This window comes from Oncorhynchus tshawytscha, linkage group LG05 (genome assembly GCF_018296145.1).
Source record: "Oncorhynchus tshawytscha isolate Ot180627B linkage group LG05, Otsh_v2.0, whole genome shotgun sequence".
Lineage (NCBI taxonomy): Eukaryota > Metazoa > Chordata > Actinopteri > Salmoniformes > Salmonidae > Oncorhynchus > Oncorhynchus tshawytscha.
Window position 1 is genome coordinate 54,818,365 of NC_056433.1, and position 27,496 is coordinate 54,845,860.

Below are 27,496 nucleotides of genomic sequence, written 5' to 3' on the forward strand. Positions count from 1 at the left end.
TTAGGCCAAGAAACACGAGTTATGGACATTAGACCAGTGGAAATCTGTCCTTCGGTCTGATGAGTCCAGATTTGAGATTATGGGTTCCAACCAAAGTGTCTTTGTGAGACGCAGAGTAAGAGAATAGATGATATCTGCATGTGGGGTTCCCAAGGTGAAGCATGGAGGAAGAGGTGTGATGGTGTGGGGGTGCTTTTCTGGTGACACGGTCTGTGATTTATTTAGAATTCAAGGCACACTTAACCTCTTAAGGTATAGGGGGCTGCATTTTCACTTTTGATAAATAGCGTGCCCAATTTCAACTTCCTGCTACTTATGCCAGGAATATATGATATGCATATGATTAGTAGATATGGATAGAAAACACTGAAGTTTCTAAAACTGTTTCAATCATGTCTGTGACTATAACAGAACTTATGTAGCAGGCAAAACCCAGAGGACTAACTGTTCAGAATTTTTTTTATTTTTTGAGGTTATTCATTTGTGCAACGAAGAAGAAGCACATCCTGGAACAAGGTTACACTGTTGAGAGTTGAGCAAGACAAAAAGGAGCATGGTTTGTTTACTTGCTGTATTGAATACAGATTGCCCCGTCTACAATTTGATCGATTATTAACGTTTAAAAATAAAGTTGGATTACAAAAGTAGTTTGAAATATTTTGGCAAAGTTTACAGGCAACTTTTGAAATGTTTTGTAGTTACGTTGTGTTTTGGTAAGCTGTTTTTTTCTGGATCAAACGCGCTTTATAAATGGACATTTTGGGTATATATGGACGGAATTAATCGAAAGAAAAGGACCAATTGTGATGTTTATGGGACATATTGGAGTGCCAACAAAAGAAGCTCGTCAAAGGTAATGCATGATTTATATTTTATTTCAGCGTTTTGTGTAGCGCCTGCAGGTTTGAAATATGCTACCCTCTTTATTGACATTGTGCTTTCATCAGATAATAGCTTCTAAATGCTTTCGCCGAAAAGCTTTTTAAAATCTGACATGTTGGCTGGATTCACAACGAGTGTAGCTTTAATTTAGTATCTTACATGTGTGATTTAATGAATGTTTCATTTTATATCATTATTTGAATTTGCCGCGCTGCATTTTCCCTGTTTTTTTTTCTTCTCAAAGTGGGACGTAATTGTCCCCTATACCATAAACAGTTCCAGCAAGGCTGCCACAGCATTCTGCAGCGACCATCCCCAAGCATGCAAGCAGTCATCAAGGCAAAGGGTTGCTACTTTGAAGAATCTAAAATGTTTGTTTTTTAAAAATAGTTTACTACATGATTCCATGTGTTATTTCATAGTTTTGATGTCTTCACTATTATTCTACAATGTAGAAAATAGTAAAGGTAAAGAAAAACCATTGAATGAGGAGGTGTGGCCATACTATTGACTGGTTCTGTACGTCATACACACTCACTACTCTGAACAACACATACTGTACGTCATACACACTCACTACTCTGAACAACACATACTGTACGTCATACACACTCACTACTCTGAACAACACATACTGTACGTCATACACACTCACTACTCTGAACAACACATACTGTACGTCATACACACTCACTACTCTGAACAACACATACTGTACGTCATACACACTCACTACTCTGAACAACACATACTGTACGTCATACACACTCACTACTCTGAACAACACATACTGTACGTCATACACACTCACTACTCTGAACAACACATACTGTACGTCATACACACTCACTACTCTGAACAACACATACTGTACGTCATACACACTCACTACTCTGAACAACACATACTGTACGTCATACACACTCACTACTCTGAACAACACATACTGTACGTCATACACACTCACTACTCTGAGCAACACATACTGTACGTCATACACACTCACTACTCTGAGCAACACATACTGTACGTCATACACACTCACTACTCTGAGCAACACATACTGTACGTCATACACACTCACTACTCTGAACAACACATACTGTACGTCATACACACTCACTACTCTGAACAACACATACTGTACGTCATACACACTCACTACTCTGAACAACACATATGTCATACACACTCACTACTCTGAACAACACATATGTCATACACACTCACTACTCTGAACAACACATACTGTACGTCACACACACTCACTACTCTGAACACATATGTCATACACACTCACTACTCTGAACAACACATACTGTACATCATGCACACTCACTACTCTGAACAACACATACTGTACGTCATACACACTCACTACTCTGAACAACACATACTGTACGTCATACACACTCACTACTCTGAACAACACATATGTCATACACACTCACTACTCTGAACACATATGTCATACACACTCACTACTCTGAACAACACATACTGTACGTCACACACACTCACTACTCTGAACAACACGTCATACACACTCACTACTCTGAACACATACTGTACGTCATACACACTCACTACTCTGAACAACACATACTGTACGTCATACACACTCACTACTCTGAACAACACATACTGTACGTCATACACACTCACTACTCTGAACAACACATACAACACACAAAATGCATTTATAGAAGTCTAGGCTTTCACCACAAGAGTCTGATGTGGCCTAGCTTCCACTGCTTGGTGTGTTTTTTCAACATGAGGAAGGACATTAGCGAGACATTGATTGTTTTGGGTGGTTTTGGCGTTTCCAGACAGCGGGAGGAATTGGCGGAGAATAACGATGCAGTTACAGCGTAACGTTTATCTGGAACATGAATGTCTGGCTCAGATTGGTTCTCCGTCGCCGCATTAAGGCGATATTAAAAAAAGACAAGCATCTGTCTGTCTATGAATCTGTGAACATTTATGCTGAGTGGAAATAAAAACACCGGGATGGAGTATGTGTCTGGCTCTGGTGAAATCTCTCCTAAGCAGTTAAATGGGGTTTGGGTTTGGAGTCCTCTCCCCCAATGTATGTACTGTATGTAAGGCAGTGGCTGTGTCTGTTGTGTGTTTCCCAGGCTGTCTATTCACCAGGCAGCACCCAGTGAAGGGGATTACACATCTGCCCAGAGCCCCCCCTCCTCTCTCCCCCTCCCCCACTGTAACCAGATCCTCCCCCAGCCAGCAGCAGAACAAACAGCCCCTCCATCCCTGACCCCCTCGGCCCAGAAACTCACTAACGGGCCCTGGGACTACAAGGCACGGCACATGCACACACACACACAAACAATGGCTGCTACCCCTGGTGTGAGGGTGTGAAGCCGTAAGCCCCGCGGGCACCGTCAGGGACTGAGAGCAGAACACACCCAGAGGGGCCATCCCATGACACACACACACACACACACACACACAGCTTCTCCTCCTCAGTGTATATAAAAGACGTGTGATGAGATTGCAAGATAATGGCAGTAAAGAAGATGTTTTCATACAGTTGAACCAGGTGCCACTGAACAGAGGCTGTACACATTCTGCTTTATTCAGCAGGGAAAAGAAAAGTGACTGTATAAATGGTGGATTATCATTTTCTCTGCCGCTTCAACAACAAAAAGAGAGGAGAGAGGGGGAAGGAAAGAGAGGAGAGAGGGGGAAGGAAAGAGAGGAGAGAGGGGGAAGGAGAGAGAGGAGAGAGGGGGAAGGAGAGAGAGGAGAGAGGGGGAAGGAAAGAGAGGGGGAAGGAAAGAGAGGGGGAAGGAAAGAGAGGGGGAAGGAGAGAGGGGGAAGGAAAGAGAGGAGAGAGGGGGAAGGAGAGAGAGGAGAGAGGGGGAAGGAGAGAGAGGAGAGAGGGGGAAGGAGAGAGGAGAGAGGGGGAAGGAAAGAGAGGAGAGAGGGGGAAGGAAAGAGAGGAGAGAGGGGGAAGAGGGGGAAGGAAAGAGAGGGGGAAGAGAGGGGGAAGGAAAGAGAGGAGAGAGGGGGAAGGAGAGAGGGGGAGAGAGGGGGGAAGGAAAGAGAGGAGAGAGGGGGAAGGAAAGAGAGGAGAGAGGGGGAAGGAAAGAGAGGAGAGAGGGGGAAGGAAAGAGAGGAGAGAGGGGGAAGGAAAGAGAGGAGAGAGGGGGAAGGAAAGAGAGAGAGAGAGGGGAAGGAAAGAGAGGAGAGAGGGGGAAGGAAAAGAGAGGAGGGAGGAAAGAGGGAAGGGGAAGAGAGGAGAGAGAGGGGGAAGGAAAGAGAGGAGAGAGGGGGAAGGAAAGAGAGGAGAGAGGGGGAAGGAAAGAGAGGAAAGAGAGAGAGGGGGAAGGAAAGAGAGGAGAGAGAGGGGGAAGGAAAGAGAGGAGAGAGGGGGGGAAGAGAGAGAGGAGAGAGGGGGAAGGAAAGAGAGGAGAGAGGGGGAAGGAGAGAGAGGAGAGAGGGGGAAGGAGAGAGGGAGAGGGGGAAGGAGAGAGAGGAGAGAGGGGGAAGGAGAGAGAGGAGAGAGGGGGAAGGAGAGAGAGGAGAGAGGGGGAAGGAGAGAGAGGAGAGAGGGGGAAGGAGAGAGAGGAGAGAGGGGGAAGGAAAGAGAGGAGAGGGGGAAGGAAAGAGAGGAGAGAGGGGGAAGGAAAGAGAGGAGAGAGGGGGAAGGAAAGAGAGGAGAGAGGGGGAAGGAGAGAGAGGAGAGAGGGGGAAGGAGAGAGAGGAGAGAGGGGGAAGGAGAGAGAGGAGAGAGGGGGAAGGAGAGAGAGGAGGAGAGAGGGGGAAGGAGAGAGAGGAGAGAGGGGGAAGGAGAGAGAGGAGAGAGGGGGAAGGAGAGAGAGAGGAGAGAGGGGGAAGGAAAGAGAGGAGAGAGGGGGAAGGAAAGAGAGGAGAGAGGGGGAAGGAAAGAGAGGAGAGAGGGGGAAGAGGGGGAAGGAAAGAGAGGAGAGAGGGGGAAGGAAAGAGAGGAGAGAGGGGGAAGGAGAGAGAGGAGAGAGGGGGAAGGAAAGAGAGGAGAGAGGGGGAAGGAAAGAGAGGAGAGAGGGGGAAGGAGAGAGAGGAGAGAGGGGGAAGGAGAGAGAGGAGAGAGGGGGAAGGAGAGAGAGGAGAGAGGGGGAAGGAGAGAGAGGAGAGAGGGGGAAGGAGAGAGAGGAGAGAGGGGGAAGGAAAAGAGAGAGGAGAGAGGGGGAAGGAAAGAGAGGAGAGAGGGGGGGAAGGAAAGAGAGAGAGAGAGAGGGGGAAGGAAAGAGAGGAGAGAGGGGGGGAAGGAGAGAGAGGAGAGAGAGGGGAAGGAAAGAGAGGAGAGGGGGAAGGAAAGAGAGGAGAGAGAAGGAAAGAGAGGAGAGGGGGAAGGAAAGAGAGGAGAGAGGGAAGGAAAGAGAGGGAGAGGGGGAAGGAAAGAGAGGAGAGAGGGGGAAGGAAAAGAGAGAGAGAGGGGGAAGGAAAGAGAGGGGAGGGGAAGGAAAGAGAGGAGAGAGGGGGAAGGAAAGAGAGGAGAGAGGGGGAAGGAAAGAGAGGAGAGAGGGGGAAGGAGGAAGAGAGGAGAGGGGGGGGGAAGGAGAGAGAGGAGAGAGGGGGAAGGAAAGAGAGGAGAGAGGGGGAAGGAAAGAGAGGAGAGAGGGAAGGAAAGAGAGGAGAGAGGGGAAGGAAAGAGAGGAGAGAGGGGGAAGGAAAGAGAGGAGAGAGGGAGGGGGAAGGAAAGGAAAGAGAGGAGGAGAGGGGGAAGGAAAGAGAGGAGAGGGGGAAGGAAAGAGAGGAGAGAGGGGGAAGGAAAGAGAGGAGAGAGGGGGAAGGAAAGAGAGGAGAGAGGGGGAAGGAAAGAGAGGAGAGAGGGGGAAGGAGAGAGAGGAGAGAGGGGGGGAAGGAAAGAGGGGGAAGGAAAGAGAGAGGGGGAAGGAAAGAGAGAGGGGGAGGAGAGAGGGGGAAGGAAAGAGAGGAGAGAGGGGGAAGGAGAGAGAGGAGAGAGGGGGAAGGAGAGAGAGAGAGAGAGAGGGGGAAGGAAAGAGAGGAGAGAGGGGGAAGGAAAGAGAGGAGAGAGGGGGAAGGAAAAGAGGAGGAGAGAGGGGGAAGGAAAGAGAGGAGAGAGGGGGAAGGAGAGAGAGGAGAGAGGGGGAATGAAAGAGAGAGAGGGGGGGGGAAGGAAAGAAGAGAGAGGAGAGAGGGGGAAGGAAAGAGAGGAGAGAGGGGGAAGGAAAGAGAAGAGGGGGAAGGAAAGAGAGGAGAGAGGGGGAAGGAAAGAGAGGAGAGAGGGGGAAGGAAAGAGAGGAGAGAGGGGGAAGGAAAGAGAGGAGAGAGGGGGAAGGAGAGAGAGGAGAGAGGGGGAAGGAAAGAGAGGAGAGAGGGGGAAGGAAAGAGAGGAGAGAGGGGGAAGAAAAGAGAGGAGAGAGGGGGAAGGAGAGAGAGGAGAGAGGGGGAAGGAGAGAGAGGAGAGAGGGGGAGGGGAGGGGAGTGAGTGAGTGAGCGGAGGTGGTTAACAGAGTTTGTCAGCACGTATTTACTCAATGGCAGTGGTTAGTCCAGTACAGTGAAGCCATCATGTTGGCTGATTGGCCTCGTGTGCCATTTACACACTACTGTCATCGTGTTAAAGCTAGAAAACCCTCAGAAACAAACACGGCAGCACTCCGCATGTTAAACATGTCAGGGCCGAGCCAATGGAAGAGCCATGGAGACACAGACAGGTATGATGGCGGCACACTGGAACTGTCCTTGCAGAGTATTGTCTCATCCAGACTCCAGGTAGGTCTATGTCACGTAGGGCTCTCACGGTCATGACATTTTGGATGGCGGTTATTGTTCAACCAAAACATATGCCAAAATAATAGAAATACTTGAGTATAAAAGAGTATATTGAAAGCAGTTGCCTTCACACAGGTGTGGTTCCTGAGTTAATTAAGCAAATAACATCCCATCATGCATAGGGTCATGTATAAAGATGTCGGGCAGGCCATTATTTTAGGACATTTGTATTTATTATGGATCCCCATTAGCTGCTGCCATGAGCAGGAAAACTAATGGAAGCCATATTCCCTGGCCGTCTCAGTCAGATCTCAACCCAAATGAACACCTATGAGAGGTTCTGGAGCGGCGCCTAAGACAGCGTTTTCACCACCGTCAACAAAACACTTTTTATTTAGGCAGTTACCTGTGTATGTACAGTTGTGGCCAAAAGCTTTGAGAATGACACAAATATTCATTTTCAAAGTCTGCTGCCTCAGTTTGTATTATGGCAATTTGCACATACTCCAGGATGTTATGAAGAGTAATCAGATGAATTGCAATTAATTGCAAAGTCCCTCTTTGCCATGCAAATTAACTGAATCCCCCAAAACCATTTCCACTGCATTTCAGCCCTGCCACAAAAGGACCAGCTGACATCATGTCAGTGATTCTCTCGTTAACACAGGTGTGAGTGTTGACGAGGACAAGGCTGGAGATCACTCTGTCATGCTGATTGAGTTTGAATAACAGACTGGAAGCTTCAAAAGGAGGGTGGTGCTTGGAATCATTGTTCTTCCTCTCAACCATGGTTGCCTGCAAGGAAACATCATTGCTTTGCACAAAAAGAACTTCAAGGAGAGCGGTTCAATTGTTGTAAAGAAGGCTTCAGGGCGCCCAAGAAAGTCCAGCAAGCGCCAGGACCGACTCCTGAAGTTGATTCAGCTGCGGGATCGAGGCACCACCAGTACAGCGCTTGCTCAGGAATGGCAGCAGACAGGTGTGAGTGCATCTGCACGCATAGTGTGGCGAAGACTTTTGGAGGATGGCCTGGTGTCAAGAAGGGCAGCAAAGAAGCCACTTCTCTCCAGGAAAAAAAAAATCAGGGACAGATTGATATTCTGCAAAAGGTACAGGGATTGGACTGCTGAGGACTGGGGTAAAGTCATTTTCTCTGATGAAGGACCACAGAGTGAAGGGAAAGCAGCCAACAAGTGCTCAGCATATGTGGGAACTCCTTCAAGACTGTTGGAAAAGCATTCCAGATGAAGCTGGCTGAGAGAATTCCAAGAGTGTGCAAAGCTGTCATCAAGGCAAAGGGTGGTGACTTGGAATAAATCTCAAATATATTTTGATTTGTTTTTGGGTTACTACATTATTCCATATGTGTTATTTCATAGTTTTGATGCCTTTATTTGTATCATTTTCTACATTGTACAATAATACTGAAGTAAAACCCTTGAATGAGATAGGTGTGTCCAAACTTACACACACACAGATGGAGAGACAGAGACAGAAGTCTGTCTGAGCAGAGAGCATTACAGGTGGCCTCATCTGCATTATCTGCAGTGTGATCAGTGGCATGCTGGGAGGCTGAGCTGAGCGCAGGCGACCGGTTGGTCAGTAGAAGCGGACATGGACGGCAGGCTGGGCTGCTCGGGGGTGGGGGGAGGAGAGATGGGGGGGAGCCTGTTTCACACAGCCAGCTAGTCAGCCAGCCAGCAAGGCTCCACTGCACTCTCAGGTAATGCAGCGAAAGGCCTGTTCTCCTTGTTGCCATGACAACCCCGACCTCAGCTCTTGCTCTCTAGTGCCCATTAAAACCCTCAGGCCGTCAATCATCAGCCTGGCCAGGGAGCAAGAAAGAGAGGAAGAGGGAGGGAAAGAGAGGGAGAGGGAAAGAGAGGGAGAGAGGGAAAGAGGGAGAGAGAGGGAAAAAGAGAGAGAGGGAAAGAGAGAGAAGCAGAGAGAGGGAGAGAGAGAGAGAGAGATGGAGTTTAAAGGAGCCTGTGGCTTTTGATAGCTGGCCTGTTTGCCACCGCCAGCTCCCTCTCTCTCTCTCATGCACACAAACACATGCGCAGATACACAATACCACCACAGTATTTAACCCTTTATACACACCATTGTCTCCGCTCCTTCTCTCTCCTGTATTTCTGCAGCAGTAGCACTGCGTCCTGCTTACTCTCCCTCCCCTCCCCTCTCCTCTAGCCATAAATAATACAGTCAATGATGGTTCCTTCCAGTGGGTCTGTATTTATATCTCCTCCTAAGAAGAACACACAACCAACCCAAACCCATTGATTGTTCTGTGAGCACTCTGAAGTAATTAGCTGCCGCTGTTTAATTATCAGTATCCATCCTGCTGCCTAGCTGGACATGAGACAGTGAGTGAGCGTTGCAATCTGCCCCATTGATCTGGACCTGGGTTCCAGGGGGTAATAGATCCAAGTCTTATCTGCTCTGAGACAAGCAGGGAAACACAGATCACTTGCTGGCTGGCTGGCTGGCTGGCTGGCTGGCTGGATGGCTGGATGGCTGGCTGGCTGGATGGCTGGCTGGCCACAACACAAACACAGAGCGAGAGAGGCCGCTCGACTCCTACAGACACTACTGCTATAAACACAGTCCAGGAGTGGATTTAGCCACTGTGTTAAACCTACATTATTCACCCATGCCACATCTGGTCTCTTCCTGCTACAGGAACAATATGAATATCAGAGCTGGAGATGAACAGCAGACTGGCTGAGGTCATTAATGGTAATACTAAGAAGTCCTAGTTCAGGTTTTTTGGAAGATGAGAGGATTTAGAAGAAAGAAATCTGGGGTTAATGAGTAGGTGTGTGAGAGGCTCCAGACAGATTGGAATAAAATCATTTCAGATAGAGGGTGTGTGTGTGTGTGTGTGTGTGTGTGTGTGTGTGTGTGTGTGTGTATGTGCGTGCGTGCGTGTATGTGCGTGCGTGCGTGTGTGTGCGTGTATGTGCGTGTGTGTGTGTACAGCCATACACTGGGCCAGCGGTGAGACCATAGTAGCAGTCAGTAGAACAGAGTGTAGCTGGCAGACAGACTGCTTGGCTGTGCATCTGCATGGGTTGGGACTGGAAAGCCTCAGTCAATCTCCATGGACCAACCACTGAATTCGTGGCCACGCGACTGCTGCCTGTCATCACCTCCCTTCCTCCTCCTCTCTGCTCCTCCCTCTCCCACTCTGCTCCTCCCTCTCCCACTCTGCTCCTCCCTCTCCCACTCTGCTCCTCCCTCTCCCACTCTGCTCCTCCCTCTCCCACTCTGCTCCTCTTTTCAGTTCCAGCATCAACGCTCCAATCATTCTGTCACTGAAGTCAACTCCTTAAAGATTAGCTGGAGAGGCTGCTGGCTGACAGATGTGCCTTTTAATCAATGGGAGAGCAGGAGCTGCGTTGTGCAGGAACTCAGGAACCTGACTCCAGACTTGGCTACACAGGAAAGCCCTCCATGACAAGTGGAGAGGGGAGGCCGGCTCAGCACACCGCTTGCTTTCATCCCACTGCTCCAGCAGCTGTTGTGTCAATCAGGTAAATTAATTACCAGTAAACAAATCTGCCAGGGAGGGAAGAGGGAACCCCCTCGCCCCTTTCGTCCAACCCAATCCCCAGACCCCTCCCCACACCTCTGCCTCGTCAGAATCCCACATCAGGGCCCCTGGAGTCTCCAGCTGCCTCCCAGGCAGCCCTGTGAGCGGTCAGCCCAGGAGGATGCATCTCGGCTGGGGAACTGTCGCCACCCATCTTGCCCTGGAGCACCTGCTTTGGCTCCTGCTGCTTTGCAGTCTCCCCATCACAGACACACTGATGCAGATATAATAACTGGCTGACACTTGTGCTGAGAGCAGACAAACACATACAATAACCATCAATGTGCCAGCGTGCATCTGTCAGTGTCTGGCTAATTTATGTGCGGTAGTGGTAGAGCAGCCCAACAGGCAGTTAGTAATGAATGAGATGATAGTGTGTGTGTGAATGTTCTTGGTAGGGTTAACGTGTGATAGACTCTCTGGGGATGTGTGTGGTACATTACAGGTGTAAAAACAACAAACACACCTCTCTCCAGTCTCGTTGCGTTGGCGTTTAGGAGCAGCTACCTCTCCCAGCCTGTGTGTGTGTCAGGGTTAAATTACACCTAAGTGAAACTGACATAAACACGCGTGAGTGGGGTGCAACACGTGTCTGGATTCTGCTGTTGGCCTTGTCTCACACACACACACACACACACACGGCCGTGGAGGCCTTTATTGACAGTGTCAGATGTTAATGACCAGTGGACCTGCTGTTCATTCCACTGACCGCCTTCCACAGGTCCCCCCGCTGGCCCTGCTCTTTAATTACTAAGGGGTGAGGACAGCAAACCCTGCGCAACCCCCCAACCCCATAGTGTGAAGAACGGTGAGCACTCCTCCTCTTCCTCCCCTCATTAGGCCAGTGTCAGCCACTAGAGGAAGTTGCCATGATGGAGCTCCAGTCTAAACAAGGACAAGACTCCTGTCTTCTGACTGCCACCAGCCACCAGCCACACACACGACTAATTGAAGATTATTAATGCCACTAATTAGGGAATAGGGTGGCTGGCGCTAGGAGACTTCATTGTGTGTGTGTAGCTCAGCAAGTGTCTGATGTTGATCTCCACCTCTCCTTTACATCCTTTACAGCTGCTTTCACACAGGTGTTACCACCAATCCGGGCTGCTCTGATAGGGACTCTAGAAACACACTGAGTATTGACTGAGGAACATACAGACAGAAAGAATTCAGTCAATGGCAGTATATGGCTTGAATGGTACGTGTATGGTTTTTCAAAAGTCTTTTTCCAAATGAAGTCATGATGCAATTCGAAACCCCGGTAACAATCAAACAATAAACAATATAAATTAAAACACCATCTCCAACAAGTACAGCATCACAACATTGAATACCACACACACAGACACACACATCAGTTAGTGTAGCCTGAATGAACTGTATAATCCTTGTCTGTCAATGAGATCATCACAGCAGTTCTGATTCACTGTTCCTTACCTGCAGGCTGCCTGATCAAAGAGCTCATTTTATAGGCCTCACTCAGACATACTGCCTCTCTCTCCAACACTTAAAGGGCCAGCGTAGCACTAAACCGGGATCCCAGTACCCATCTTGGCCAGAAGGTTTTCATAATATAATACATTTTATGGGCAAGACCTCCTATGGGACTTATTAAAAATGAAAAGCCTTTCTGGCAGCCTGGTTACCAATATCTCCAACACCCCGCCCCCTCTCTCGCTCTTTTTCTCTTACTATCCCTGTACAACTGCATTTTATTTTAGCGGGAGGGAGGGAGGGAGGGAGGGAGGGCTTAGAGAGAGGGAGAAAGAGGGAAAAAAGAAAGAAAGAAAGACCAGGAAAGTTAGAGGTACACACATTCCACGACGCCAAAGGCGACATGGTTGGACCGTAAAAGCCTAAACGAGACGTCTATTGCTCGCAACAATAAAATAATTACCATATATTATTCCTGCTAATGTGGTAAAATAGTCAAATGAGCTTTGTCAATATAGAATACAGAGAGAGGTAAGGGGAAGAGGCGAGAGCAGTCCTCTCAACCGTGTGGTTTCTGAGAGCTACTTTCGGGGGCGGCGGTGCTAGTATCACTTGCATGTTGTGGCCATTTTCAGCAACTCGGGCCTGTTGACTGTGCTATCTGAGAATGCTAATACAGTACTCCTCTCCAACTGCACAAAGCCACACATACACAAATTGGGGAGGGAGCTAGATTGGGGTTGAGTTTAAGGCTGAGACATTTAAAACGGTCCCAGTCAGTCCAGTCTGATCCAGTTCCAGTCTAGACACCTTATTTCAGATGGGGAGTATTACGGGCCTGGCTGGCAGGAAGGGCATTCCCAGGGGACCAGGCCACCACTCCAAATCCAGAGGGGCGGGGGCCGACCTTTCACTCAGGAGCACCAGTTCCCCCCAAACAGAGGCACCAGTCCTTTGTTGACTAACCCTCAGCTCATGTACATAATAGTACACCTGTGAGGATGTGTTAGTACGTGGGGAACATCTATTGTGAGGACAGTGGGGGAGCTAGCTGTTGTTGGCCGTCTCACGTCAGTGTTACTATGACATCTATACTCGGGACGCACTTCAGAGTCTTCCACCTTTAACCTTACAAAGCCATTTTCGAAGAAACACAAAAAAGGCCTAGGTATTAATTTTCTTGTGCTCACCCACAATGCACATGCCTTTTAGAAAGCTATTGCCCCAAGTGCAAATGACCTAGTAGGTGTGTGAACATATACTTTAAGGACCAACAGAGCTAGAGAGAACAGGATTGAGACAAGGAGTTCATGAGCCATGAGAAAAAGGCAAACATGGGACCTTCTAATAAACAGCAGCTGTCTTTTCAGCACACTAAGACAAAGGTTGCAGCACCAACATATCCCGCTGTACACCCCACACACCTCCCTCTCCAGGTCTCTGTGCTGTTTCTCAGGTCAGAGTCAGTAACCTTGTGGCCACCAGGACCCAGGAGCACAGCACCCAGAGCTCCTGCCGGAGAGGGGGGGGGGCAGCAACCGCATTCCCAAGACAATGGAGGGTCTGTGGAGCTGCCTGAACCTTTGAGGGCCTGGGGCAAAGAGAGAGAATGAACGAGGGAGGAGAGATAGAAAGATAGGAGAGAAAAGAGAGAAAGGAAACAGAGAGAAAAAGAGCAGAGAGCTACAGAACAGAGGGTGAGTGAGGGAGCAAGAAGGACTGCAGGAGAGTGTGGACACATAGGGGACGAAGTGTAGGAGTGAGGGAATGCTGGCACGGCTGTAGTTTGGAACTGATAAGGATAAGATGGGATAAAGGGAGATAGGAGGGTAAAGAAATGGAGGGAATTCGTTTTCAGGAATACAGGGGAGGAGAGCTGAGAAACAGAACAGCTTTCTCCCTCTCGTCTGTCACATCACCTCACCTGCCTGCCTGTGTAGCCATTACAGAACTCAAGGAATTCAAACTGTTCTGCGTGCCGCACCACCAGGCACACACACACACTGTCATAAAATGTCTCTGTCACGAGCAACCACAGAGCACTATTTGAGTAAAAGGCAGGAGTTATTTGTGTATGGTCGGAGAGGCTGAGATTGGCCATAAACCACGTCTCTGTCCACCCACCCTGGCCAGCATCCCCCGGACCACAGGTTGAGAGAGACAAACAGCCGCAGCATACTCACTCTACCTAGTAGAGTTCACTGGGCTGGTGGTGGGGCTGGACTAGAATACACAACACAGAGACATGCAGGCAAACATATACACACACACACACACACACACACACACACACACACACACACACACACACACACACACACGTCAAACAGCCAGCACCCAAACACTTCCTGGGCCTGACCAACTGCCGTTTGGACACTATCGGGTAAATATTTACCTTGCAGGATGATCGTAATGAAGGAAGGGGGACGAGAGGAAAAGAAGAGGAGAGAGGGGGCAGTGATAAGGTTTCCATGGTAATGTTTCTCACTTTCTTTAACATGAGCGTGCATGTAAGCGGGCTAACTCACACCAGCATCGCCATAAATAAATATATCCACTAGCCTCACCCCACATAAGTGAGGCTAGTGGGGCTCCCGAGTTAAAGGCTCCAGAATGACGCAGCGGCCTAAGACACTGCATCTCAGTATTGGAGACTTCACTACAGACCCTGGTTCGATTCCAGGCTGTATCACAACCGGACGTGATTGGGAGTCCCATAGGGCGGCGCACAATTAGCCCAGCGTCGCCGGGGTTTGGCCAGGGTAGGCCGTCATTGTAAATAAGAATTTGTTCTTAACTGGCCTGGCAGGTTAAATAAAGGTTTAAAAAAAGAGAGAAAAAGAGAGAATATCATGCTCCCTCAGAGAGAAAGAGAGATCCCTCCTTTTGTTGTGAGAGGGGCTCCAGGAGTTGGCTAAGAAGCCTAATAGACTCCTTAGTGGAGAGTATTCATTGCAGGAGTGAAACATGCTTACGGTTCACTCCTGTTTGGTTTGTTCTCTGAGCTGTTTCCTCAGTGTTTTACCCCCTCCCCCAGCCAGGCACCCTCCCTCCCCTGGGCCTCCCAACCCCCACAGGCTGTGCTGAAGCAGTGCTGCGACCCCCTCTCTGTGCCTCCTCTCCTCAATCACTGAGCCTTTTTTTTTCCCAACTTCTGGTTTTGATGATTCGGTATCAACCGCCCTTTTGCCCTCTCTTCAATTCCCCCACTCACTCAATCTCTCTCTGTGACAATGTGCATTGCTGCCTACTGGAAATGGATACGTTAACACGTGTGCATGCACAGCTAAAGATGTTTATTCCTTCTAGTGCGTTTGGACACATACCAACAGAGATCCAACACAACACCCAGGATTATATTCATGGAGACATGCTCCCCCTCCTCAATTAATAGTCTAAATACAGTGGGGCAAAAAAGCATTTAGTCAGCCACCAATTGTGCAAGTTCTCCCACTTAAAAAGATTAGAGAGGCCTGTAATTTTCATCATCGGTACACTTCAACTATGACAGACAAAATGAGAAAACAAATCCACAAAATCACATTGTAGGAATTTTAATGAATTTATTTGCAAATTATGGTGGAAAATAAGTATTTGGTCACCTACAAACAAGCAAGATTTCTGGCTCTCACAGACTTGTAACTTCTTCTTTAAGAGGCTCCTCTGTCCTCCACTCATTACCTGTATTAATGGCACCTGTTTGAACTTGTTATCAGTATAAAAGACACCTGTCCACAACCTCAAACTCCAAACTCCACTATGGCCAAGACCAAAGAGCTGTCAAAGGACACCAGAAACAAAATTATAGACCTGCACCAGGCTGGGAAGACTGAATCTGCAATAGGTAAGCAGCTTGGTTTGAAGAAATCAACTGTGTGAGCAATTATTAGGAAATGGAAGACATACAAGACCACTGATAATCTCCCTCAATCTGGGGCTCCACGCAAGATCTCACCCCGTGGGGTCAAAATGATCACAAGAACGGTGAGCAAAAATCCCAGAACCACACGGGGGGACCTAGTGAATGACCTGCAGAGAGCTGGGACCAAAGTAACAAAGCCTACCATCAGTAACACACTACGCCGCCAGGGACTCAAATCCTGCAGTGCCAGACGTGTCCCCCTGCTTAAGCCAGTACATGTCCAGGCCCGTCTGAAGTTTGCTAGAGAGCATTTTGATGACCCAGAAGAAGATTGGGAGAATGTCATATGGTCAGATGAAACCAAAATAGAACTTTTTGGTAAAAATTCAACTCGTCGTGTTTGGAGGACAAAGAATGCTGAGTTGCATCCAAAGAACACCATACCTACTGTGAAGCATGGGGGTGGAAACTTCATGCTTTGGGGCTGTTTTTCTGCAAAGGGACCAGGACGACTGATCCGTGTAAAGGAAAGAATGAATGGGGCCATGTATCGTGAGATTTTGAGTGAAAACCTCCTTCCATCAGCAAGGGAATTGAAGATGAAACGTGGCTGGGTCTTTCAGCATGACAATGATCCCAAACACACCGCCCGGGCAACGAAGGAGTGGCTTCGTAAGAAGCATTTCAAGGTCCTGGAGTGGCCTAGCCAGTCTCCAGATCTCAACCCCATAGAAAATCTTTGGAGGGAGTTGAAAGTCCGTGTTGCCCAGCAACAGCCCCAAAACATCACTGCTCTAGAGGAGATCTGCATGGAGGAATGGGCCAAAATACCAGCAACAGTGTGTGAAAACCTTGTGAAGACTTACAGAAAACGTTTGACCTCTGTTATATACCCTTTGTTGGCAATGACAATGTATTGAGATAAACTTTTGTTATTGACCAAATACTTATTTTCCACCATAATTTGCAAATAAATTCATTAAAAATCCTACAATGTGATTTTCTCGATTTTTTTTCTCATTTCTCATCTGTCATAGTTGAAGTGTACCTATGATAAATTACAGGCCTCTCATCTTTTTAAGTTGGAGAACTTGCACAATTGGTGGCTGACTAAATACTTTTTTGCCCCACTGTATGTCAGTGATCAGGGAGGCAGCCCATCCTGATCAGCCAATGAGACTCTCTCCCTCTCTTCCAGTCACTCTCCCTCACTCTGAGTGCCTCTTCCTCTCCTCTCCTCGCCTCTCTCCACTTCCTCCCCCTCTTCTCACTCTCCTCAACTCCTTCCTTCTCTCCTCCTATACCTCTCCCCTCCCGCAGAGTTTACTAGCTATGTTCACTTAGAGCCGAGGCGGCAGCCTGCCAAACTACACATGAACATGGTGCATTGCATATCACAGCCTTTCTGCAGGTAACGCAAACACTGGGAAGATTTCAGCCACATCAGCAAACACTGTATGGTTGTTATGAAAATGATGTGCGCGCACCGATGGTGCAGGAAGCAGTGCTTTATTATGATTCTGAATGGTCAGATACAGTGCTTTCATAAAGTATTCATACCCCTCGACTTATTCCACATATTGTTGTGTTCCAGCCTGAATTCAAAACGGATTAAATATATTTTAAAATCTCACTCATCGACACACAATACCCCATAATGACAAAGTGCAAACGTTTTGGAAATTTTAACAAATGTATTGAAAATTAAATACAGAAATATCTAAATTTACATAAGTAAACACACCCGAGTCAATACATGTTAGAATCACATGTAGCAGCGATTACAGCTGTGAGTCTTTCTGGTTAAGTCTTTAAGAGCTTTGCACACCTGAATTGTACACTATTTGCTCATTATTCTTCTAAAACTTCTTCAAGCTCTGTCAAGTTGCTATAGATTTTCCATTCGATTTAAGTCAAAACTGTAACGAGGCCACTCAGGAACATTCAATGTTGTTTTGGTAAGATACTCCAGTGTATATTTTGCCAAGTGCTTTAGGCCATTGTCCTGCTGAAAGGTGAATTTGTCTCCCAGTGTCTATTGGAAAGACTGAACCAGGTTTTCCTCTAGGATTTTGCCTGTGGTTTGCTCCATTACATGTATTATTATCCTAAAAAAACAAGCATACCCATAACATGATGCAGCCACCACCATGCTTGAAAACAAAGAGTGGTGCTCAGTTATGTGTTGGATTTGCCCCAAACATAATGCTTTGTATTCAGGACATAAAGTGAATTTCTTTGCCAAATGTTTTGCAGTTTTGGAATATGTTTTATTCTGTACAGGCTTCCTTCTTTTCACTCTGTCAATTAGGTTCGTATTGTGGAGTAACTACAATGTTGATCCATCCCCAGTTTTCTCCTATCACAGCCATTAAACTGTAACTGTTTTAAAGTCACAATTGGCCTCATGGTGAAATTCCTGAGCAGGTTCCTTCCTCTCCGGCAACTGAGTTAAGAAGGATGTCTGTATCTCCCAAGTGGCCCAGCAGTCTAAGGCCCTGCATCTCAGTGCTTGAGGCGTCACTACAGACACCCTGGTTCAAATCCAGGTTGCATCACAACTGGTTGTGATTGGGAGTTCCATAGGGCAGCCTTGTCAGGGTTTGGCCGGGGTAGGCAGTCATTGTAAATAATTTAATTTTAAAAAACTCTTTGTAGTGACTAGGTGTATTGATACACCATCCAATGTGTAACTAATAACTTCAACATGCTGAAAGGGATATTCAATGTCTGCTTTTTTATCTTTACCCATGTATCAATAGGTGCCCTTTGCGAGGCATTGGAAAATCTCCCTGGTCTTTGTGGTCGAATTGGTATTTGAAATTCACTGCTTGACCGAGGGGCTTTATAGGTAATTGTTTGTGTGGGGGTACAGAGATATGATTTTATTTTATTTTTATTTAACCTTTCACTAGGCAAGTCAGTTAAGAACAAATTCTTATTTACAATGACGGCCTTTCCCCCGGCCAAAACCTAACCCGGACGACGCTGGGTCACCCTATGGGACTTCCAATCAAGGCCAGATGTGACGCAACCTGGATCACATCCGGAGATGAGGTGGTCACTTGGGCTCCCGAGTGGCACAGCGGTCTAAGGCACTGCATCTCAGTGCTAGAAGTGTCACGAGACACCCTGGTTCAAATCCAGGCTCTATCACTACCAGTCGTGACTGGGAGTTCCATAGGGTGGCGCACAATTGTCCCAGCATCGTCCGGGTAAGGTTTGGCCGGGGTAGGCCGTCAACTGACTTGTTAAATAAAAGGTTACATAAAATGTCAAATTTTAAAAACAAACATGTTAAACACTATTATTGCACACAGAGTGAGTCCTTGTGACGTGTCAAGCACATTTGAAAAATCCTGAACCTATCTAGGCTTGCCATAACAAAAGGGGTTGAATACTTACTTATTCAAGACATTTCAGCTGTTCATTTTTAATTAATTTGTAAACATTTGTAAAAACAGAATTCTACTTTGACATTATGCGGTATTGTGTGTAGGCCAGTGACAAAATCTAAATGTAATCCATTTTAAATTCAGGCTGTAACACAACGAAATGTGGAAAAAGTCAAGCAGTGTGAATACTTTCTGAAGGCTCTGTAGAAACAATGACAAGAAGCTGCCATGTGGGGAATTGTGGTTCCAGCTAGTTTTATATCTTGTTCTTGACACCATGCCTTGTGTTGACGTGTTTTCACTGATTTCTTGTCAATGCTAATTGTGCCAAATTGCTAGCTAGCTCACCAACAACTGTATATTTGAGGGGTAACACGTGCTCATTGTGCAAATCTTTGTGCAAATCTTTTCAAACATTTGGAGAGGAAATATAGTTTACATGTCAACAATGTAAGTTTGTCCCATAGTTGCACGCGTGTCAGTTTTGTTGCTAAACAACCAACCCGTCTAGATCATTTACAATCATTGATGCTATTTGCTTTCAGTTTAATCTTGCTAGATCGATTAGAATGTTTTCATGAACATGTGTTCATTTATAGCACAACATAATATAATTGAAGTAGTGTTAATTTCTAGATCAAATTCAAAACGGTGAAAGGTAAAACTAGGGCTGGGCAGTAAATTGAAAAAAAAAGGCTATACACTGGTATTCATTCATGGACCAGTTGGGATTTTTACTTTAACTTCTAGTATTTTAATGTTTGATTTGCTACATTAAATAATTCAGTAATGACTTAAAAAACAGATTGCCATCATTTTTTCATCACCAGTAGGAAACAGCTGAGAACTGCGAGCTTTGAGGGCAATCTTGCCAAATAAAGACCCCCGGGAATTGGTCAACTACCCCTACTGGTGAAAATAAGCCAAAAATGCACAGTCAAAGAAGAAAATAATTATTCTGCCAAGAAAATTATTTTGGAATGAAATAGAGGCATAGTAAGACCAAAGAAAAGCGACAGTGTGTAGCTAACAAATTAGTGCAGGAAATTAAGAAATGTATTATAATGCTGAAAGTGAATTCTGGAATTAAACAATTAACAATTCAAAATGGCAACCATTGGTCGAGTACCAGAGTTAGAGGCTACAAATGGAAACAACCCTAATGATGGAAACAACCCTAATGATGGAAACAACCCTAATGATTTTAATTCAAGAATGCCCACATTCAAGGGCTACAGAAGTTAGTTTCCTATAAGCTCTGTCGAACCAGAGACATTCCTTGGTTTGTGGCCACATGTCACGTCAAAATCATGGTGATGTTTCAGAAGTCAAGGCTTCCATCTTTTCTTCATCAATGAAAAAGATCTTTCAGCCCAAACAGAATTGGCAGACAGCACATATAACCAAGGTAACGCAAAACCATCACCCAGAACATTGGGTCTTTTACTTTGAAAAGGAAGAGACAGTAAGCATGAAACACACGGAGAAACTCACTGCCGATAGGTACTTATCACAGTGGGAGGCCGTTCCTTCCCTTGCTAAAACAAAAGCGGTACCTGCTGCGTGCCGACCCAATAGCGACAAACCTGCCGTTTCTACTTATTGAATCGCAACGCTCGTCAGTGGCCAACAACGTGGCTTCTAGCCAACCAGAGAGCACGAACCACCACATGGAGGAACCAACAGGAGTGACAATTTCTTAAATATTTTTAAATAGGCGATTGTTCCGTACATCCACGGTTAAATGTCATGAGCCAGTCACACATTTGGGGCGGCAGGGTAGCCTAGTGGTTAGAGCGTTGGACTAGTAACAGGAAGGTTGCAAGTTCAAACCCCTGAGCTGACAAGGTACAAATCTGTTGTTCTGCCCCTGAACAGGCAGTTAACCCACTGTTCCTAGGCAGTCATTGAAAAGAACAGTTTGTTCTTAACTGACTTGCCTAGTTAAATAAAGGTTTAAAAAAAATATATATATGCAATGTAGGCTATGGGATGGTAGCCAGCTGAGTGCACAGACGCAATGCACACAACACTAAATACAAGCTAGCTAACCACGGTTTCTAGAATTGCCATGATTATTAAATCACTATGGATTAGTTTCCAATGAAACAGCTGCCTGTGTTAGTGCAATGTCTTTAGCTAGCTATGTTGTGCTGGATAGCGTATATGTTAACCTTAGCTAAACATTTGGCTATGGGATTACGTAGAGTGAAGTTGAATTGTTTCTTCATCATCTTGCTAGTTAGTTATCTGTGGCCATCTGGCTAGAATCAGTAAGGGCTTTCTACAAAATAGCAACATTAGTGCAGATAGTTAACATTGGAATCTAGACAAACTAAGCAACACATGTGGAAATGCATTGCCAAACAACACTACTGTCACTTTCTGGATTTGAGTATTTTAACAAGGCTGGGTGGCTGACGACTTCAAGGTCTTTGCGGTGTGAACACGAAAGAGATTGGCTGTCGACACCGTATAATACGGAATGTAGAAATATGTTGAAACTTATTTACTGTTCGCAAAACAATGTCCATAAAAGCTGGAACACTTTACAATGCAAGAAGTTACAGGTAGCGTCCAGCTTTGTAGGTTTTCATTACCAGCTTACAGCTGAAGCCAACATCAATTTACAACCCTAGTACTTTGTATGTGGCCATAATGCAAAATATGCAGATTCACAACTTTATTCATTCACTTAATCATCTCCCTCACTCATCTCCACCTCATGTCCCATGTGGCTCAGTTGCTAGAGCATGGCGCTTGCAACGACAGGGTTGTGGGTTCGATTCCCAAGGGGGACCAGTATGAAAAAAATGTACGCACTCACTACATTAAGTCACTCTGGAGAAGAAAGAGTGTGTGCTAAAATTACTCAAATGTAAATGTCTCCTCCTTCACTTAAACAACTGACTCTGTGTGCAAAGCCTGTGAATGATGTCATTACTGGGTCATTATAGCATACACTTTTATAAAGTAAGAGATTGCTACTTCTATGCAAATGTTGATCAGTACAATAAAATAAGTCCCAATTGTAAGGGAAACAGATTGTTTGGCATCTGTAGCCCCATGAAATCAGCCAAAACAAACTCAATGCCTGCACACACAATATGCATTGAAATGTATTGTGAATTTACCCAGTTTATCAAGAGATGTACTATTCAAATAAATGATTCTCATTATGTTGTGATGTAGTTAGATTGGTAAAAACAAAGTCAAATTGATATGATGGTATAATTTATTCATTAATGCATGGATGTCTCAGAAATATTTACAAAAAATGTAACGTAATGATATTGAAATGTAATGATATTGAACTCAAAAGATGCCCAACGATTGAACAGCAGTAGCTGAGTATATCTGTCTGGATTAAGTGCGCAGTATCGTTTTGGTATCGAGTATTTTGATACTAAACCTGGTATCGGTAGTGATTCTGCTAAGAGAAGGGAACACTCCTCATTAACAAGCTATTGTTAATGAGCAGGCCAACTAATGCTGTGGGCCAACTAATGCTGTGGAGACCACTTGTTTTACAGTTGATGGGGGTCAGTTAGTGAACAAACACATACGGTTTTGGACGCACAAGCATGCACACACGCGCAGAACAGTTTGCGCTTACAAGGCACTAAGAGTACCATTTTACAGTAAAACCGATTTATGATTCACTATGCCTACATGAAATTACAACATACCATGAGTTTTAAAATGACACTGCAGGCTTCTGGGGTTCAGTCTGGCCAAGAACAGACACTAAGACCCAGGGGAGATCCCTCATGCATGTTCCCCCATACCCTTTAACACACAGTACCCAGGCTGCCTCCTGTTTTCCCTCCTCCTCCCTCTCTCTCCCTCTCTTTATGCTAATTTTGCATGTGAACATGAGCAGGCCGCAGAGTCCCTGGAGGGGAAATAGGGTCGTCTGCCTCCGCTCTTCTCCTTCTCCCTCCTCCTCCTGCCCCAACACCCCTCAGCCAATAGAGTCTGGGTGTCAGGCAGCTCACAGAAGCCGTTGTCATGGTGACAGGTCCTGTCTGTGCTCTGTCCCTGAGGCATCCCAGATCGAGAAAGCATCGTGTTTATGAGAGAGAGTGAGAGAGAGAGTGAGATGAGGGCAGACAGAGAGAGAGAGAAAAACAGAGCTAGAGATAGACGTGAGGGACTGAGAGGGGGAGGAGAAGGAGGGACAAAACTGCCCTACTTTGACCAGCTATTGTTCTGCTTATGTGGGGTTGGGGATGGCAGAGCACAGGGAGTGGTGAGGGCGGTGTGTGGGCCAGGTCGGGCAGGCCTCCCCGCTGCGGGGCTCACATGGCCTGCAGACACCCAGGCATCTCACACCCCTATTCCTGGCACCTCCACCCAATCTCTGACCTTTCCTCAACTCCAGCAGACAGGGCTGACCCAGTCACAGGGCCAGTCCCACATTTATTCCTCCCTCTTTGAGGGTCGCACATGGACCCCCCCTGCAGATTCGCTCCGGATCATGTAACAAGCCAGAAACACCCTGCACCTGGTGTTGCCTAAAATAAGGTCCCCAGCCGCTGATCCGTGGCATGACGACAGGCTGCTCAGTGGGGCAGTGTCAACGAAAGGGCCAGGGCTCCATCAGTCCTCCTCACCCACAGACTGACACTACAGAACATCACAGACACAGCATCATGAAGAGGAATACAACACACACAAGGCACTAACATATGGCAGCAACACCATAGCCTAACCATGCCAAAGCCTTCATAGAACATCTAGGCAAGCCAGATATGAACTAATAGCTGCTTGGCCATTCTCCTGGTTTCTCTATTATTGTAAGCTATGGTAATGGTGATATTATTGCACCGGTGACAGGGAACAGGGCTCCAACATACAGTGAAACCAGGGAACATTATTTCCCAAAATTCACACTGCTTGTTAATCATCCACTGCTACAGTATGGCTGCCATCATCACATATGAGGAACACAGAGCAGATGATAGCACCAGTGTCAACATTTCAACAAAGATACCCAGTGATCTGGCCATCAGTGTGGACCCCATTGCCAGAGAGCAGGTGGCGGCAATGGGGCGAGCCATGCTACCCCTCCCCACAGGACTCCCCCCTAGTCACCACCCTCTCTGTGTTAGTACTATACCTTTTGCAATAGGCTAATAAATAATAACCTAACGTTTTCTAAATGAAGTGAGTGTAACGCATATTGTGTACACTTGACTCTCCTTGGCGAGGCCTTTCCGTGGCATTAATTTCAAGGTAAACAACTGAAGAGGCACATTACTCCCACAGGAGCTTCTGAGGCTGGAGGTTAGTTAAGCCCCTTTTCATCAAAATCAGAACAAGTACCAGTTGGAAGCTAATCCCGTTTGGCGACCGGACCCCTCCACTGAAATGGCACAGCAGGGTGCGCTGATGAAAGAGGGAGTGATATGAGGCACATGAAAGGCTGAAGAGGCTGGGGCACAGCCACCGTTTAGCCAGCATTGTGTTGCGCCACTGTACAATAAGCTAGTTAGATCTTTAAAATGGAAAAATATGGTTCGAGTCATTTAGTTATTCGGAGAAGGGCAGCCGTCCAACACATCCCTGGATACGAGGCTCTGCTGTGAACGTTTAAAGCCACCTGATGCAGCTATTAAGACAGACCTCTCTATAGGAACCAATGTTCTACTGTTGGTCATTGCTGTTACCACCTAAATGTCCAAAATAAATAGCTCCAACCTTGATTCCAGTCATTATAAATTATTTGGAAAAAACAAAAATTGAAAAAACATGTTTGACTGATGTGGAATTGGAATGATTCGGACAAGAAAGACCATTTTTTATATTGATGTGTACAAATATAATGGACTATTTAAAAACTGAGGTAGGTATTCATATCTATCAAATCAAAGTTTATTGGTCACGTACAGCGAAACGCTTGTGTTTCTAGCTCCAAAAAGGGCAGTCATTCTTAGCAAAAAAAATTATAATAAATAAAATCCTCAAATGTCTAAAAGAAATTAAGAAATATCAGAACAAGCAATGTCAGAAACCAGAATATAAATATATATACTATATGTATATAACTATTTATAAACTGGGTGGAATGCCCGGAAAGCTGATTGGTAACAGCTATGGTATATCAGACCGTATACCCGGGTATGACAAAACATGTATTTTTACTGCTCTAAATACGTTGGTAACCAGTTTATAATAGCAATAAGGCAACTCGGGGGTTTGTGGTATATGGCTAATATACCACAGCTAAGGGCTGTGTCCAGGCACTCCGTGTTGCATCATGCATAAGAACCGTCCTTTTTTTAAATTTTACCTTTATTTAACCAGGCAAGTCAGTTAAGAACAAATTCTTATTTTCAATGACGGCCTAGGAACAGTGGGTTAACTGCCTGTTCAGGGGCAGAACGACAGATTTGTACCTTGTCAGCTTGGGGATTTGCAACCTTTCGTTTACTAGGTCAACACTCTAACCACTAGGCTACCCTGCCTAGTGTGGTAGTGTGGTATATTGGCGATATACCACACCTCTGCGGGTCTTATTGCTTAAATATATACTGAAGAAAAATATAAAAACGCCACATGGAACAATTCAAAATATTTTACTGAGTTACAGTTCATATAAGACAATCAGTCAATTGAAATAAATTCACTAGGCCCTAATCTATGGATTTCACATAACTGGGCAGGGGTGCAGAGGAGCCACGAGGAGCCAAGCCCAGCCAATCAGAATTAGTTTTTCCCCACAAAATGGCTTTATTACAGACAGAAATAATCCTCAATTCCCCTCGATTTAAGTTGACACTGCATGTCAGAGCAAAAACAAAGCCATGCGGTCGAAGGAATTGTCCGTAGAGCTCCGAGACAGGATTGTGTTGAGGCACAGATCTGGGGAAGGGTACCATAACATTTCTGCAGCATTGAAGGTCCCCAAGAACACAGTAGCCTCCATCATTCTTAAATGGAAGAAGTTTGGATCCACCAAGACTCCTCCTTGAGCTGGCCACCGGCCCAAACTGAGCAATCGGGAGAGAAGGGCCTTGGTCAGGGAGGTGGCCAAGAACCCGATGGTCACTCTGACAGAGCTCCAGAGTTCTTCTGTGGAGATGGAATACCTTCCAGAAGGACAACCATCTCTGCAGCACTCCACCAAATCAGGCCTTTATGGTAGAGTGACCAGACAGTAGCCACTCCTCAGTAAAAGGCACATGATTGCCCAATTGCATTTATTATGGATCCCTATTAGCTGCTGCCAAAGCAGTAGCTAATCTTCCTGGGGTCCAACAAAATTAAGGCAGTTTATACAATTTTATACAACTTGGGAGTTTGCCAGAAGGCACCTAATAGACAGACCATGATAAACAACATTCCCCGTTCTGATGAAACCAGGATGGAACTCGCTGGCCTCAATGCCAAGTTTCACGTCTGGAGGAAACCTGGCACCATCCTTACGATGAAGCATGGTGGTGACAGCATCATGCTGTGGGGATGTTTTTCTACGGCAGGGACTGCAAGACTAGTCAGGATCAAGGGAAGGATGAATGGAGCAAAGTAAAGAAAGATCCTTGATGAAAACCTGCTCCAGAGCGAACTGGACCTCAGGCTGGGACGAAGGTTTTACCTTCCAACAGGACAACGACACACAGCCAAGACAACACAGGAGTGGCTTTGGGACAAGTCTCTGAATGTCTTTGAGTGGACCAGCCAGAAACCAGATATGAACCAAATCAAACATCTCTGAAGACCTGGAAATAGCTGTGCAGGGACACACCGCATCAAACCTGACAGAGCTTGAGAGGATCTGCAGAGAAGAATGGAAAAAACTCCCAAAATAGTGCCAAGCTTGTAGCATCACATTCAAGAATACTCTAGGCTGTAATCGCTGCCAAAGGTGCTTCAATAAAGTACTGAGTAAATTCAAATACTTATGTAACTGTGATATTATTGTTTTTTTCCTTTGTCATTATGGGTTATTGTGTGTAGATTGGTGAGGTAAAAAAATATATATATATATTTTAGAATAAGGCTGTAACGTAAGAAAATTTAGGAAAATTCAAGGGGTCTGAATACTTTCCAAATACACGGTATATACACAGTACCAGTCAAAAGTTTGGACACCTACTGATTCAAGGGTTCTTCTTTTATTTTATTTTATTTTAACTTTTTAGTACAAATTAGAATAATAATGGAGACATCAAAACCAAAACACATACGGCATCATGTAGTAACCAAAAGTGTTAAACAAATCATAATATATTTTAGATTCTTCAAATAGACACTCTTTCCCTTGACAGCTTTGCATCTTGGCATTCTCTCAACCAGCTTCATGAGGAATGCTTTTCCAACAGTCTTGAAGGAGTTCCCATATATGCTGAGCACTTGTTGGATGCTTTTCCTTCAACCTGCGGTCCAACTCATCCCAAACCATCTCAATTTGGTTGAGGTCGGGTGATTGTGAAGGCCAGGTCATCTGATGCACTCCATCGCTCTCCTTGGTCAAATAGCTTTTACACAGCCTGGAGTTGTGTAGGATCGTTGTCCTGTTGAAAAATAAATTATAGTGGGACTAAACGCAAACACTAGATGGGCTGGTGTATCGCTGCAGAA

At 45.9% G+C, this 27,496-nt stretch overlaps 1 protein-coding gene across 2 annotated transcripts in view; it reads right to left on the reverse strand.

The window, feature by feature from the left end:
- The window catches only part of LOC112250984 (single-stranded DNA-binding protein 3), a 134,391-nt gene that overhangs the window by 49,270 nt on the left and 57,625 nt on the right, over positions 1–27,496 (reverse strand). The gene's annotated exons all lie outside the window — the stretch shown is intronic.